Genomic DNA, 13737 nt, shown 5'->3' with positions numbered 1-13737 from the left:
ACGGGTCTGTGTCACGTGAAGCTGAGGCAGAGGATGAACAATCCTTGCTCATGTGCACATCAGAGCTAGAGGTTTCCTATTTTTAAAGCAAGAAACACATCCTAAGCATTGAAATATTTTCAGAGTTTATCAAGTAAAGTGTCATTTGGATGTGGATTGAACTTGATCATCCTTCCCAGGATCTGATCTATAGAGGAGAGAAGCTATGTAGACAATACCAGCCAGTTCTGAAATAGGATGAGCCTTGGTGGCCGCCATATTGAATCATATGTATGCTCAATTAAATCCAGCTTGGCATCCCTGGATCGAGGCTCTCCAGGAACATAAGGAAAGAGACTCCTGTCTTTGCCCTGGATCTTTCTCCTAGCTGCTTACCTACTTGATGCATCTGTGCTTGGTGTTCCTTTAACAACAGGGTCTTGTGGACTCTGTGCTAGAAACCTTTCCTCTGAAGCTAACCAAACCTGTTTATTCTGGACTCAAGGCAACCTGTGGGAGCTCCTGGTACAGATAGCAGAACAATGGCTGTCTCAGATTCCGGTGAGAAATAATAATCCCATGCACAGTGCTCTCTGGGTCGGTGGTTCATCTTTGTCAGTTACAATGTTGGTTATGCAAGGGGCTGGGTTGTGGACCACTCAGTGGAGAGAGGTTGCCAGAGAAACATGGCAGGACCCCCTTGTTCTAGGAGTAAAAAGAGGCTGCCCTCGTTAGTCCACAGTTAACAGAGATTGGGTCTCGAGATAGCGATGATGTAGAGGAACAAGCTTGGCTTGGCTCAGGACCTTCAGTCCAAATCCTGGCTCTCCCCATTCATGATCTGTGTGAATCCAGGCTTGTTCTTAATCCACCTGAGCCTCCGTCTCTGAAATGAGGGAAATCTCTTTCTCAGTGTGGTAGGAGGACTATGTGCGTGACATATTGATCAGCAGTGCGAGGCCTGGATTGTAGTCTCAATGGCACCTCTTCAGGATGGGGGACCCAGAGTGGCATTTGCTCTTTCAACATGGAATAAGGATCTTTTATTTTCTCTGTGCCAAAGCCTCACACTCCATAGGCCTTGCTCGGAGCTGCAGGGCGGAAGCCAAACCCCAGTAGCTCTAAGGTTGGCATTGATGCAGCTCCTTCAGCCCAGAGGCCCCACTTCCGTCCTCCGTGTGAGTGAAGGCTCAGTGCCTCCTTCCTGCTCTCAACTGAGCATCTCTTACTACCAAGAAAAGGAAGTTAGCTCTTGCCACAGCTGGAAGACCCGGTAGGAGTTTATCAACGTTAACCAGGCAGAGAGGTAACAAAGGCAGAGAATGTGGCTCCACTAAGGAACTACCCTGACTTAAAGTTCAGGCTCCCTGCCTTCCCTTCCCCCCTCTTCCCATTCCTAAGTGCCACTTCAGGTGTGCAAGCTGGGGTCCTTTGGCGGTGCCTGGTGGTCTTCGCCTTTTCTTGCAAAGTCCAGGTGAGGGAAGATAGACTCTGACACGAGTCCTGCTCTCGGAGGGAGCGATTGATGGGTTTGCCAATTTGGTGTCTCCGCTGCCAGCTCATGACTCACTCCCACCAAGCCTTTAGAGATAGGAGGGTCCCACAAGGGCCCCAGGCTATCACCCGACAAGAAGAGACAATGATCCTGCTTGCCAAAGGACAGAATGTGCCTCAGAAAGGAAAAGGAGAGAGTTGGCGGTGACTGGAGAGGGGTAAACGTGCCTCGTCTCTCACAACTAATCTCTGCTGCAGGCGTGCTCCTGGCACTTCAAGTGTGGAGCTTCATCTGAGACAAATGTCCCTGCACGGGCCATCCTTAGCAAGTCACCGTCTATCAGAGGGGCTCTGCTTACACCTGACAAGTTTCTAGGTCCATTTCCTGCTCCTCCCTCCACAGCGGACTTAGCTTCCCCGAGTAAGGGGAAGTTAGCTGAGGACCTCTCCGCTCTAACATCCAAGGGGGAAAGAAGTAACGGATGCTCTGTATGCCGGCCCCACGACCCTACAGAGACAGGAGGACAGGGTTACGGTGTATATGTGCAAATGGCATCAGTCAGTGTGGATGGGGGACCAGACAGGCCTCTAAGAGATGCTAAAGGGTGAACTGTGTAAAAAGAGATGAGAGGGTGGAGAACAGAGCAAAACCCCAGGGCTGGGACTGAGGAGGAGGAGAACTGCTCTGGCCATCCCAAAAGAACGGACACCGCCACGTGGGTGGGGTAGCAGCTTGTGAGTTGTCAGCTCCAGGGTTCTCACAAGCCCCCATGGCGTTCTGCAGCCAATCCCTAGGGACCAGAACTCACACTGCTTCTCAAAGTGGATTGAGCGTGTCTACCCACTCTCCTCCCTGATCCTCTTGTTTTCATGGGGGACTGCAGGATAGGTGTGTGACATTTTGTTAGGGAAGGAGGGGGGAAGACTGGGTGTGGCTAGCCCGGGGTATGGCCAGCAGGTCAGGACATTGTCACCAGTCCAGGACACTGTCAGCAGCAGGCCCTTCCCAGAAAGTCCCGAGAAAAGAATGTTACTGTCTCCTGGGACAGCAAAAGCTAGTTTCAGCTTGATGGATGAGCTATGGTTTTCATACAATTAATGCAGAGCTCTGAGGTGGTGGTCAAACTGGAAGAACCAAGGTTTAGGCTGATTCACCAGGGCTTCCTTCCTGCCCTGCTTGCTTCCTTCCTTCCTCCCTCCCTTCCTTCCTTCCTTCCTTCCTTCCTTCCTTCCTTCCTCCCTCCCTCCCTCCCTCCCTTCTTTCCTTCCTTCTTTCCTTCCTTCCTTCTTTCCTTCCTGACCAGGGATTAGGAGGCACATCATAAAACAGTAGCCACTGAACATGGGGAAGGGTTTGTCTTCTAAAATGGAAGCTTCCCACTCAGCAGTTAAAAATAATGAATTCATGAAATTCTTAGGCAAATGGTTGGAACTGGAAAATATCATCCTAAGTGAGGTAACTGGTTCACAAAAGAACACACATGGAATGCAGTCACCGATAAGTGGATATTAGCCCAGAAGTTCTTTATACCTAAGACACAACTCACATATCAAATCATTCCCAAGAAGAAGGAAGGAGAGGACCTTGGTCCTGGAAAGGCTTGATGCAGCATTGTAGGGGATTACCAGGACAGAGAAGTGGGAGGGGGTTGATTGGGGAACGGGAAGAGGGAAGAGAGCTTATGGGACTTATGGAGAGGGGGGGAACTGGGAAAAGGAAAACCATTTGGAATGTAAACAAGGGATATAGAAAATAAATTTTTAAAATAAATAAATAAACAAATAAATAAAATGGAAGCTTCCAGAAGATTCAGCCATTGCTTTCCTCCACGCCCTCACACATTCTAAGTACAGCCTCTGAATCTTTAGAGGACTGATGTGAAGAATCAAGTAGAATCGAGAATAGTCAATCTCTTAAATAGAGTTTTGTTTGGGGCCCTTTTGGGCAGGGGGGGGGGGGGCTGACAAAAAGCAATGTACTTAACCAGCACACTAGTCTTTAAAGTCCTTACACTGTGGTTAAAGACAAAGAACAGATGAAACAGCAGCCTAAGAGAGGATATAATTAAAAGCTAAATTCCACAGCACATGCTGACTTCAACCTCGGTAGGCCTCAGTTTCCTGGTCTGTAAACGAAAGCTGTCTGTCAGGGGTAGGTGATTGCTAAGACTTCCCGGCCGGGGTTGAAGGGTTTGGGGATGGGATGTGACCCTTAGGTTGTGGGTTATAACAAGTAGGGGCTTGTAAAACTATCTCACCCCTCTGCTTTCTCTGTCAACTCATGTAATGTCATAATCCCTGGGATTAGGGCTGTATTTTGAATTCACACAGAACATTCACGTTTTCATTCCCTGACTCTGTCCTTGGGTATCCGTGAGATGGGCGGGTAACCAAGGACTCTTGCTCATTACCTCACAGGTAGAGTTGGCAGAATTGAGTCCAAAGCCCAGTGGCCATGAAGGGGGGTGGCGAGCCAGAAGCGTGCATGAGGAGATACAGGAGCTGGGAGGGGCAGGAGATGGGCGGTTTCTCTCCCCCTGCCAAGGAGCTCTAAGCCAGAGAGTGAGGACTAGAAGAAGGGCCTTAGATCTGAAGCCATCGAGGGATCTTCTGGTGCCTTTACTGGTGAGAATTTTCCTTTTGTCACTGAGCCCAGAGAGACGAAGGCAGCAGCATTTCCCAGGTGGGTGGAAGAACCACCCCACCCTTTGCTAGGGTGAGGCTCAGCTTTCTCCCCCAGGGCCCTGGCAAGTCTCTGCGAGGCCTGCCTGCCTACTTGCCCCAAGAGCGCAAACTCAGCTGAAAAACAAAATCAAATCTGCTTGTGGAGAGGCGGGGCAGGGAGGGGATGGAGAGAGACACAGGTGGGGAAAGGGAGCAGCTTGGGCCCCCCCCCCCGCCCCTCCACCCCCACCCTATGTACCGGGGAGTGGCCTTGAAGGGGAGGAAGACAGGGCTGAGCCAGGTTGGCCAGGATGCTATGACTTCAGCAAGGGCTGAACAGCTTGTCCCAGACCAAGAGTCTTCTGGGGCAGAGTGTGACTGGAGAAACTGAGGCTGGGGAAGTAGGCCGGTTGCCCAGTATACTCAGTCAGGCAGCAGGGAAAGAGGACTGAAGCAAGCTCTCCTGACTGAAGTTCTTGTCACTTGGCTGTGTTAAACCTCTCTTTGCTACCCTAACATTTCCAAACCTCCGGTCATGAGCACTTAGTATTACAGTTTATTAAAGCCATCATTCCAACTGTTACTTATTTTTCAAGGAATCACTTTTAAGTTTCAGTGCATTTCCTTTGAAAGGCACTACATACCAAATGTCAGATGACACAAAAACAGCATTCTTTGCTATTAAAGGAGAACTAGCCATGACCTTAACAACCATTATCAACACTGTGAAACAGAGCTCTTTTTAATGCTAGCGAGGTGTGTTTGCTCCACTGGAAATTTCAAGTTGTTTTTGCTTTGAAAGGGATGTGGAGGAAGAAGCACAGGGACTCGCCTCTAGGCTTTGTCCTCACGGCCACCGGACTGGAAATGCAAGCGTTTCTTGGTGCTTCGGAGATGGTTCCTGCCTGGGTCCTTAAGATCCCTAAAGCCCTCTCACAGCCACGGTGCATGGCGGAAACAACAAGACTCTGCGTCATAAGATGGTCATACAGGATGGTTTTCCCACAATGACTCCCACCCAGGTCAGGAAGAGATCTGAGAGCCAAGGGGGAAAAGCGCCCAGGTGGAGCCCTGGCGCTCACTAAGGCCGCCAGCCCGTGCCCAGCTGAATACTTTTTGCTAGTGGAAGTATGAGGAGATGAGTCTCTGACTCGGTGCCTGCCACGGGCCAAGCTCGGTGGAATAAAACCTCCTTTGGGACCAGCCTTAAGAGGGTTCAGGAACAACTCCCCAACTTCTTCCACCTTCATCTAAAATCCTAATCACCTCCCTGGAGGCCCCCCACAGTGTTGGGCACAGAATGGGTGCACTCGAGAGCAGTCTGTGACCTGTAGTTCCCTATTAACCTCATAGTCTTGAAGCAGGGTGGCCTAGGACACCCAAGTCCATAGAAACCCAACAATAGTTGGCTAACTCCAAGAGACCCCAGGGTCTAGCTCCCACTACACACTTAGCACTAGCGGCCCCTCTGTCCTCCCCATAACTCATGTGACCCACCAGTGTATTTGGAGCAAGGTGTGGCCTAGGGGGGCCAGTTCCTCCTCTCAGTGGCTACGCTCATGTTGCTGCACAGAACACACCAGCTATAGCCACCACAAGGTCTCCTTTGTCACTGGTGTCCCTTGAGCCAGAGGGTCTTTTCAGCTCTGGTCTTTAGGCTGTGGACTTGTATGTCGCCAATGAGCAGCCAAGCTTGCTGCTTGCTTCCTGTTTCTCCCACACCCCACCGGGCTGAGGATCTAACCGAGCCCTTACACATGCAAGGCAACCAGTCTCCCATTGAGTTGCCCCCTACCCATGCTCTCTTCTCTTTCTAAATATATTCAAGACTCTGCCATAATCCATCAAAATAGGAGAGACAGGTACCTCCTAGGCCTGGCGGCCAACGGCTAGAGACACTTTTCATGTCTCAACGGAGGGCCACCTAGGATAGAAGCTATTTGCTTTTTTCAGTTTGTTTGTCTTATTTTCGTTCTGTTGAGATCATTCTCACTATGAAGCATAGGATGGCCTGGAATTCATGATTCTCCTTGTTCAGCAGCTGGAGTGTTGCGATTAGAGGCATACACCACCATACCCAGTGTTCTTTACCACTTAGCATTTGTTCCCACCACCAGACTCTAGTGGCTGGTGACTGGTGGCTGGGGGACAAACACTAAGAGAGAAACCACAAAGAAAAGAGAGAGAACCAAGAGGCCTCAGCTAATATCAAGGAATTTTCAAAGATTTTTCCCTACCTAAGTCGACCTCTAGAAAAATGTATTTCTTAAGCGAGTAGGTGGGAGATATACAGGACGGGTATGTGCTTATGTATATGTGTATACAAGTGGATATTTGTGTGTGTGCACATGCATGCTTGCATGTACATATGCACATACATGTTCATTTTACAAAGGGATGATCTTGACCCTTGAGTGTGGGATAAGGATGGCCACTTACTTTCATATGAAGTTCTTGATGATCTAACCAGCAGGAAAAGATTCAGGTCTTTCAGGGACTTTAGGGCCAGGGGAGCGAGTTCCCTAGGATATGTCTCCTCTACAAAGTCTTTGGCCCTCTTCTAGCCCTGAGAAACATACACAACTTCAGGGCTCACCGTGGTCTGGGGCCACTCATCCTCTGCCCCAATATTCCAGGACAGGCTGGGGACACTAGATGCAAGAGATCTATCTGTATTCTGCTTGTTCACACTGCAGTGCTCCCCTTCCTCCTCCCTCCCTGCATTAACCCATCGCTAGGACAGCTGAGTTGGCCTCTGAGTTCAAAATCCAGAACCTAGAACACTGCCCTGCAGAACGGCTGAGGCTCCAACTTTGTCTGAGTTCACCAGAGAGAGACAGCCAAGGGCCAGATTTCCCTTCCAGAAGGAAACATGGGGGACTGGAGAGATGGCTTTGCAGCTAAGAAAATGCACTGCTCTTCCAGAGGACAGAAGTCTGATTTCAGCACTCACACCGCTCAGCTTGCAATTCTATAACTCCATTTCCAGGGCATCTGGCACCTCCGCCCACGTGAGCGAGCGCCTGCACTTACACACACCTATCCACCTTCTCACACACACTCTTACACATAGTTAGCAATATATTTTTAATCTTTCAAGAGAAACATGCATATAAACTCTCACAGCATTGTCCCCAAACTCACTCTGACTGTGGTGCAAGCTACAATAACCCTGCTTCTCCAGTGTGTTGGAGGAGTAAGGAGAGGATCTGATAAAGCAGGGAGCAGGATGTAGAGATGGAGGCCACTGTAGCCGCTGTGGCCATTGGTTCTGATAGCAGTTGGTATTGAGTACCAGCTCAGTTTGATGCTTCCCATTGTATCTGAGGAGACCCGATGAGCTTCTTACCCCCATAAGGAGGACCCAGAACCTACAGCCAAGGAGCCAGATCACAGGGACACTGGGTGTCACCTCCCAAATGCCTCTCGGGCTACTGATCAGAGTTCTGTAGTACCCTCAGACCTGGGCTTCAGTCATCTTGATGCTTTAGGAGATCAATCTTCAGATATCTGCAAATGTTTCCAATGGATAGGTAAGTGCTCAAAGGTTCTGTTCTTCAAAGGTCCTGAGAGACCCTGACTACTATTGACCAGTTCTCACGAAGTCTACATATGCTTCCAAGATGGGCACCCAAACTTTTGTTTTTTACATTTTAATGTTTTTTTTTTTTAATTGACAGGCCGGTATGGTGGCTCATCCCTATAATCCTAACACTTAGGAGACTGGGGAAGGGTAATTATGACTGGGCTATGAGTTAAGACTATTTCAAGCAAAGAGACAGACAAACAAAAATCAGTAACAAAACATATCTGAGCCCTGGAGCTGGGTTGTGTTGGAGTCTGATGTTGTCCCTCTTCTCAGGAGATAGGAACTGGTTGTCAGCAGAGATGTGGTAACCCACACCTTTAATCCCAGCAATCAAGAGGCAGAGGCAGGCAGATCTCTGTGAGTTCAAGGCCAGCCTGGTCTACAGAGCAAGTCCCAGGACAGCCAATGATATAAAGGGAAACACTGCCTTGAAAAAACAAAACAAAACTGTTAACCAGACAGGACCCTTTAGATCACAGGCATCTCTCAGGTGTTTCTGGGGTGCTCCTGGGTTTCAGGCAATGGAATTGCGGTGTCTCTTCTCTGCCTTTGAGGACCACACAAAGAGGCACCCCAGCCTACTTCCAGGCCAAGTGGCACCACTGTCTGCCTGGATGGACATCAGGGAGTCTGACCAGTGGCCAGTGAGGTTGACCTTACAACTGCATGTCAGGAAATAAGCCCAGCCCAAGTTGGGTCCTCTGCTTCTCAGGACGAGTCAGGGACTGACACTCTCCCTGATGAAGTCCCATCTTTGGTGAGTCAGGCCTCAGCAGCATCCATACTGACTCAGACTGCTAAGTAGGTAGCACTCTGTGCCTTTCAGAGAACTCTCTATGCCTTGGGTCCTATGCACTCTCCTGGGTGCTTTGTTGGTAGAGGACCAGAGTCCGAAAGCCCTCAGGAAAACTCAGCAACGTAATCTCCATATCAGATGTACTTTGCTACTCAGGAGTGGACAAAACCCTCGTAAGATGCAAGACAACTTATTGTCATTACTGTGTAAGGGTCCTCAGTGGGCACAGACAGGCAATGGTACCTGCTAGATAAACAACCAAACAACCACGGAGCCTATCCTGGAGGGGTTTTCTGTTAAGGTCCCTTCTCTAGAAAGCTCTCTCCAGGCCCACAAGGGATGAGGACTCTGGGAAGTTGTATGCACACTGGCTTTCATGAGAAGGGCGTGGGGAAACTGCCTTACTGAACATGGTCCTCTTGGACACTCGACTGGGTGTGTGACTTGCCAGGCAGAGAAGGGTGTGTCCTGTGGCAGAGCCAGTTCGGCCAGCCCCACCTTGTTGGCAGAAGCGTGGTTTCAAAATGGGCTAATAGCTGCAGACACGGACACTCTTTTCATCTCAGCCTGCCTAGCACACACAACGCTCCCAGCGAGCTAGGCTGTTTCTGTCTCATTATGCAGAATTGAAATAGAACTTTCTGGGATCAGCCAGGCGTCAGCTATGTCCCAGGTCAGGGTACAGGGAAGTGTCCTGGACCTCAGCGGAGCTCAGGCTGTGCTACCTGTCTTGTCCCACTCAGAGCCCCTCCTATCCTCGGCCAGCCCACTTCGTCTGTGGTAGACCCCTGGGCAAGGAGACCATGGGGAACCCAGTGCTCATCAGGAACTGGAGTCTCCATTCCCAGGAGAAATCCTCTCCTTCCCACCAGTGCATGCTGGGAACCCCCTGCTAGGCACAGTAAAATGCCTTTGGTTTGAAAAGCTTGGAGGAATAATCGAGCCCTACTGTGATAACCTGAGAACAAACAAGGCCAGGGGAGATTGGGTATGCAACTAAAGGAGTCCAGCAGTGGCCATCCAGGGCCAGGAAGGGGCAGAACAGACTTTATAGAGATGACAGGTTTGAGCAGATACTTGAGAGAAATGTGAGGATCAAAAGATGGGCAGAGAGTAGGTGAAGCAGGGGGCCAGGGTGTGTCTGCTGTTGTGGGATGGTGAAAGGGAGTGTTAGGAGGTACGAGATGGCTGACTGTTGGGGGGCTAGGTGTCTAGAGGGGGTAGGGTCAAGTTGATGTGCTTGCCTGGTAAATCGCAGAGATATGGTAAGCTCCGCAGCAAGGTCGGGGCTCATGGGAGGTTTGCCTGAGAAAGGTGGGCATAATGGCGTGAGGAGGCAGGGGACAGGGGGACCCTGGGGGCTGGCAAGAAGAGGGAGGTGCCCAGGAACAAACTGAGGACAGCTAGGACCACAGTCCAATCGGTAGCAATACAAAAGAAGGAAGCAGAGAGGACAGTCGGGTGGGTACCACCTCATCCAGAATGGCTGCTTGCTGTCCTGTCCAATGACTTTGGCAAGTAGGAGTTTCTTGGGCTTTTGATGCCCAAGAGATGTATTGATTTGCTTTGATCCAACTCACCCTAGAACTCATGCTCCTGGCCTACACAGTGGACTAGTGGGCTCCTGAGAGCTTCCTACTTAAGGAGGAGCTAGAAGAGAAGGCCCACCAATGTGGGTTGAAATGTCTCACTTCTTCAGGAAAAAGGAAGAGAAGGAAAGAAAGCATGTTGGGGTCCAGGAGGCCTTAAAGACAGAGCCCCTAAGCAACCTGGGGGCTTCTCTAGCATAATGAAGAAGTGTCTTCCTTGGATGCAGGAACAGCTACACAAGGAAACAAATACCTCCAGGCACAAAGCCTGGCTTCCCTTTTTGAGCAGGTGACTCTCCCAACGACTTCTCCCATGTCATTAGGAAAAGGAAGGGCAGAACATGGGCCAACTATGGGGAGGCTTCTGGCCAATGCTGTCTTATCTGGCTTGCCTTGGACTGTGGTCGCAAGAGTCGCTTCCCAAGAACTCCACAAGTGTGCCAAGTGGAGAAGGACATTTCTGTGCTCACATTCTGGGTGCTTCAACTTACCCGCCTAGCCCAGCCTGTTGGCTAAATGGTCAGCTCTGCTCCCAGGAAGTTGACTTTCTAGTCTGGAATGTTTTGATTCATGGACTGTCCCACCTGAAGTTTGAGTTTCCCAAGAAAGCATGCGATAGTCCTACATTCGAACTAGTGTGCACACGTGTGCATATGTGTGTGTGTGTGTGTGTGCCCCTTTGTATTCAAAGAGGAGGAGGCTGACAGTAGATTCCTATCTGAGTGTGGGGGTGTGGCTGGAGAGGCCCTGGCAGCAAAGCTCTCCCACCTGCTGTGGGCACAGGTGTCCATTCATTCTCCTCTGGCTGCAGCTGTTTGCTTAAGACTTAGAGACAGTGTTTGGAAATGGGGGTGGGATTGCTATCATTTGGAGCCCGGGGGCAGGGCCACCACAAACATCCTGTGATGTTTGGGCATCCAGACAATAAAGATGTGTCCTGTTGCAGATGCCAGGAGCACCCATGTAAGGAAAGACTCCTCCATCCTGGCAAAATGCCTACTGAATTCACTCTGAGCTCAGCACAGGGCTCTGAATACTGTGTGTCTCCTTCCTGGGCCTGTCCCTCCTATGGGTTATCTAGAACCTTCTTTAGAAATGGTGTGGGTTATTAAAACCCCTCAGCTAAGGGCTGAGGAGATGGCTCAGCTGGTGAAGTGCCTGCCCTGCGGTACAAGCATGAAGGCCTGAGGTTAGATCCTTGCACCCACTTGAAAACCAGGCACAGCAGTCCACATCTGTAATGCCAGTGCTGGGGACAGAGACTAAAGATTGTTGACGTTCATTGGCCAGCGAGATGAGCTCATGAACACATGAACTCCACTCTCAGTGACAGAACTTGTCTTAAGAAATTAAGATGAGGGAGAGGGAGCAGAGGGGACTGGAGAAATAGGTCAGTTGGTAAAGTTACTGTCATGCCAATATATGGACCTGCATTTGAATCCCCAGTGCCCATGTAAAAGGCCTGGCATGATGGTATGTAAGCGTAATCCCAGCATTAGGGAGGCAGAGACAAGAGGGTCCTGGAAGCTTGTGCATGTGTGTGTGTGTGTGTGTGTGTGTGTGTACACACCTCGGTCAGCTCCTAAAGTCAGCCAGTGTGAGAGTCAGAGGGATGCAGATGTCATGTCCAGTTCTAATTTACAAACATTAGTCTAATGATGTCTAATGACCCTCCACGTCATGAACAATTAGGATCTTGGTTATACAGCTGGAGAAACTCAGATATATTGGCTTTAAACCCCATGCCTAAGGTTGCCCCTTAAGGAGGCACCTGGCACCACCAAGGCAGTGTGACTCCAGTCTGTGCTCCTGACTGTCACACAGGCTTCTCAGGAATAAGTCCTAACCCGATTATTTTCAAAGGAAAGTTTGGATTTGCCAGTTCAGCCTTAGAGGCTGCATCATGGGCCACCTGTGCAGGCCAGACTAGAGACATTAAGTATGCTTTATCTGAGCTTCGGAGAGTGTCCAGGCCTGTGTAGAGTTAGGAGAGGACAGTGTCCAGCTGAGCTTTTCTCCTGCTTGCCAAAGTGACAGCAAAAGGCACAGGACATACGAGAGAGCCATCCCCGGCTGTCACATTCATCCAATCCAGCACTGTGACTTTAAAAACTAAGGTGGGGCTCCCAGGAATGGATGACACTACTGGGGTGTGGCTCTTGAGAGGGGTCCTCGCCCATTCCCTGGGGGCAGCCCACCTCGCTGAGACTTGCCAGGGCCGCCCGCTGCTCCTTTTCCCAGCACGGCTTGCAGAGCCCAGAACCTCTCTCAGGCTTAATCAGCAGGATGGCGTCTTTGCTGGGTCTGGGCCAGGAGGGCATACACACTTCTCATCAGGTGTCTGAGATGACGTCCAGGTGTGTCACTTACTGAGAACAAGGGAGCTCCTGTTGTCTTCGCCTCAGAAGCCCAGCCTGCCATAGGGAGTGCCCCTCCTCCCCTTGCCCCCCAAAGCACCATCTGCGGTCTTCCTTCCTCTGCCTCTGTACATTTTACATATAGTCAGTCATCAAGGAATCCAGTTCACCTCCAAATGCCAAGAAAACTGCCAGCTCCTCCAGCCTCTGCCTTACCATTGTTTGTGTCTCTCCCAACTCCCACAGACCAGCTCACTGTGTGGCAGGGTGGTTTGACCCAGTTTGAGGAAGAAAATTGTGCCCGCTTGGTGTGGGTGAAGGGAATGCACCTGTCACCCCCAAGGTTAACAGCACACAGCTTCCTGGTTTGGTACACCACTTTCCAACTGGAGGCTTGACACACCGTTCTTTGGGGGGAACTGGAACATCAGCCCCTCCTTAGTCCCGTGTGGCTAGATCCGGTGTCGCTGGTAATGGCTGGTCACACGGCAGCCTCCCCTGCGGACACACAGTTTGACCCCATGTTCTCTGTTCTCTTTCTCCGTTGCTTAGGGTTGGGTGGGCAGTCCCTGGCTGGACTTCCCTGCCACTCACTTATCCCAGCAAAGGTGACTCCCAAGTCGGCACCTGTATGGGAGGTTTTATCAGGCTCAGTGTTGATCCTGCTGTCTGAGGACAGGTTCCTGCAGGCCAGACCCGCCAGCTCACGGGTCTGGGAAAGTCTTCTGTGGACAGTTCAGTACCAGAGCTGATTCCCACCAAGCCTGTGGCTTTGCAGGCTCCTCCCAAAGAAACACATTCACTGTCTGGCTTACAAGACCCTTCGGGATACCTCATTGTTCACGGAACATTTTCCCTTTCCATGACTTTGTGCTCTGCCTCTCTCCCAGTCAGCCTGATGACACAGCCCAGAAGGTCTCCCTTTGCCAACCTCTGTGTGCACAGGGGCTCCCCTAGCTAGCAGCTCAACTAGAACAGACATTCCAAAGATGAGCAAGGGTTGACGCCTGCCAGATGGGTCGGAAGCTGCTTTGTGGGGTGGCCCAAGGCAAGGGCTCTAGACAAAAGCTCATGAGTGCTGTTCATGCCAAGTGAATTGGGGGAACCCTCCTGTCTGCCTTGCAGCCGCCATCTTAGACTTGGCCCATGTGGCCAGACCAGTGGACTAGAACTTCCTTTCACACATTCCCACAATAAGAAGTCTATTTTCAGGGCTGGAGAGATGGCTCAGCGGTTAAGGGCACTGACTGCTCTTCTAGAGGAGCTAGG

General features: G+C 50.6%; 2 protein-coding genes across 2 annotated transcripts in view; one reads left to right on the top strand and one right to left on the bottom strand.

The window, feature by feature from the left end:
* The window catches only part of Tmem9 (transmembrane protein 9), a 678246-nt gene that overhangs the window by 131935 nt on the left and 532574 nt on the right, over positions 1 to 13737 (bottom strand). The window lies entirely within an intron of this gene.
* Positions 1 to 13737, top strand: part of Pkp1 (plakophilin 1) — a 48426-nt gene that overhangs the window by 15337 nt on the left and 19352 nt on the right. The window lies entirely within an intron of this gene.

Source organism: Apodemus sylvaticus, chromosome 12 (genome assembly GCF_947179515.1).
Source record: "Apodemus sylvaticus chromosome 12, mApoSyl1.1, whole genome shotgun sequence".
NCBI lineage: Eukaryota > Metazoa > Chordata > Mammalia > Rodentia > Muridae > Apodemus > Apodemus sylvaticus.
The sequence above is the reverse complement of the archived record's forward strand: the minus strand, read 5'-3'. Positions and strand labels throughout refer to the sequence as shown.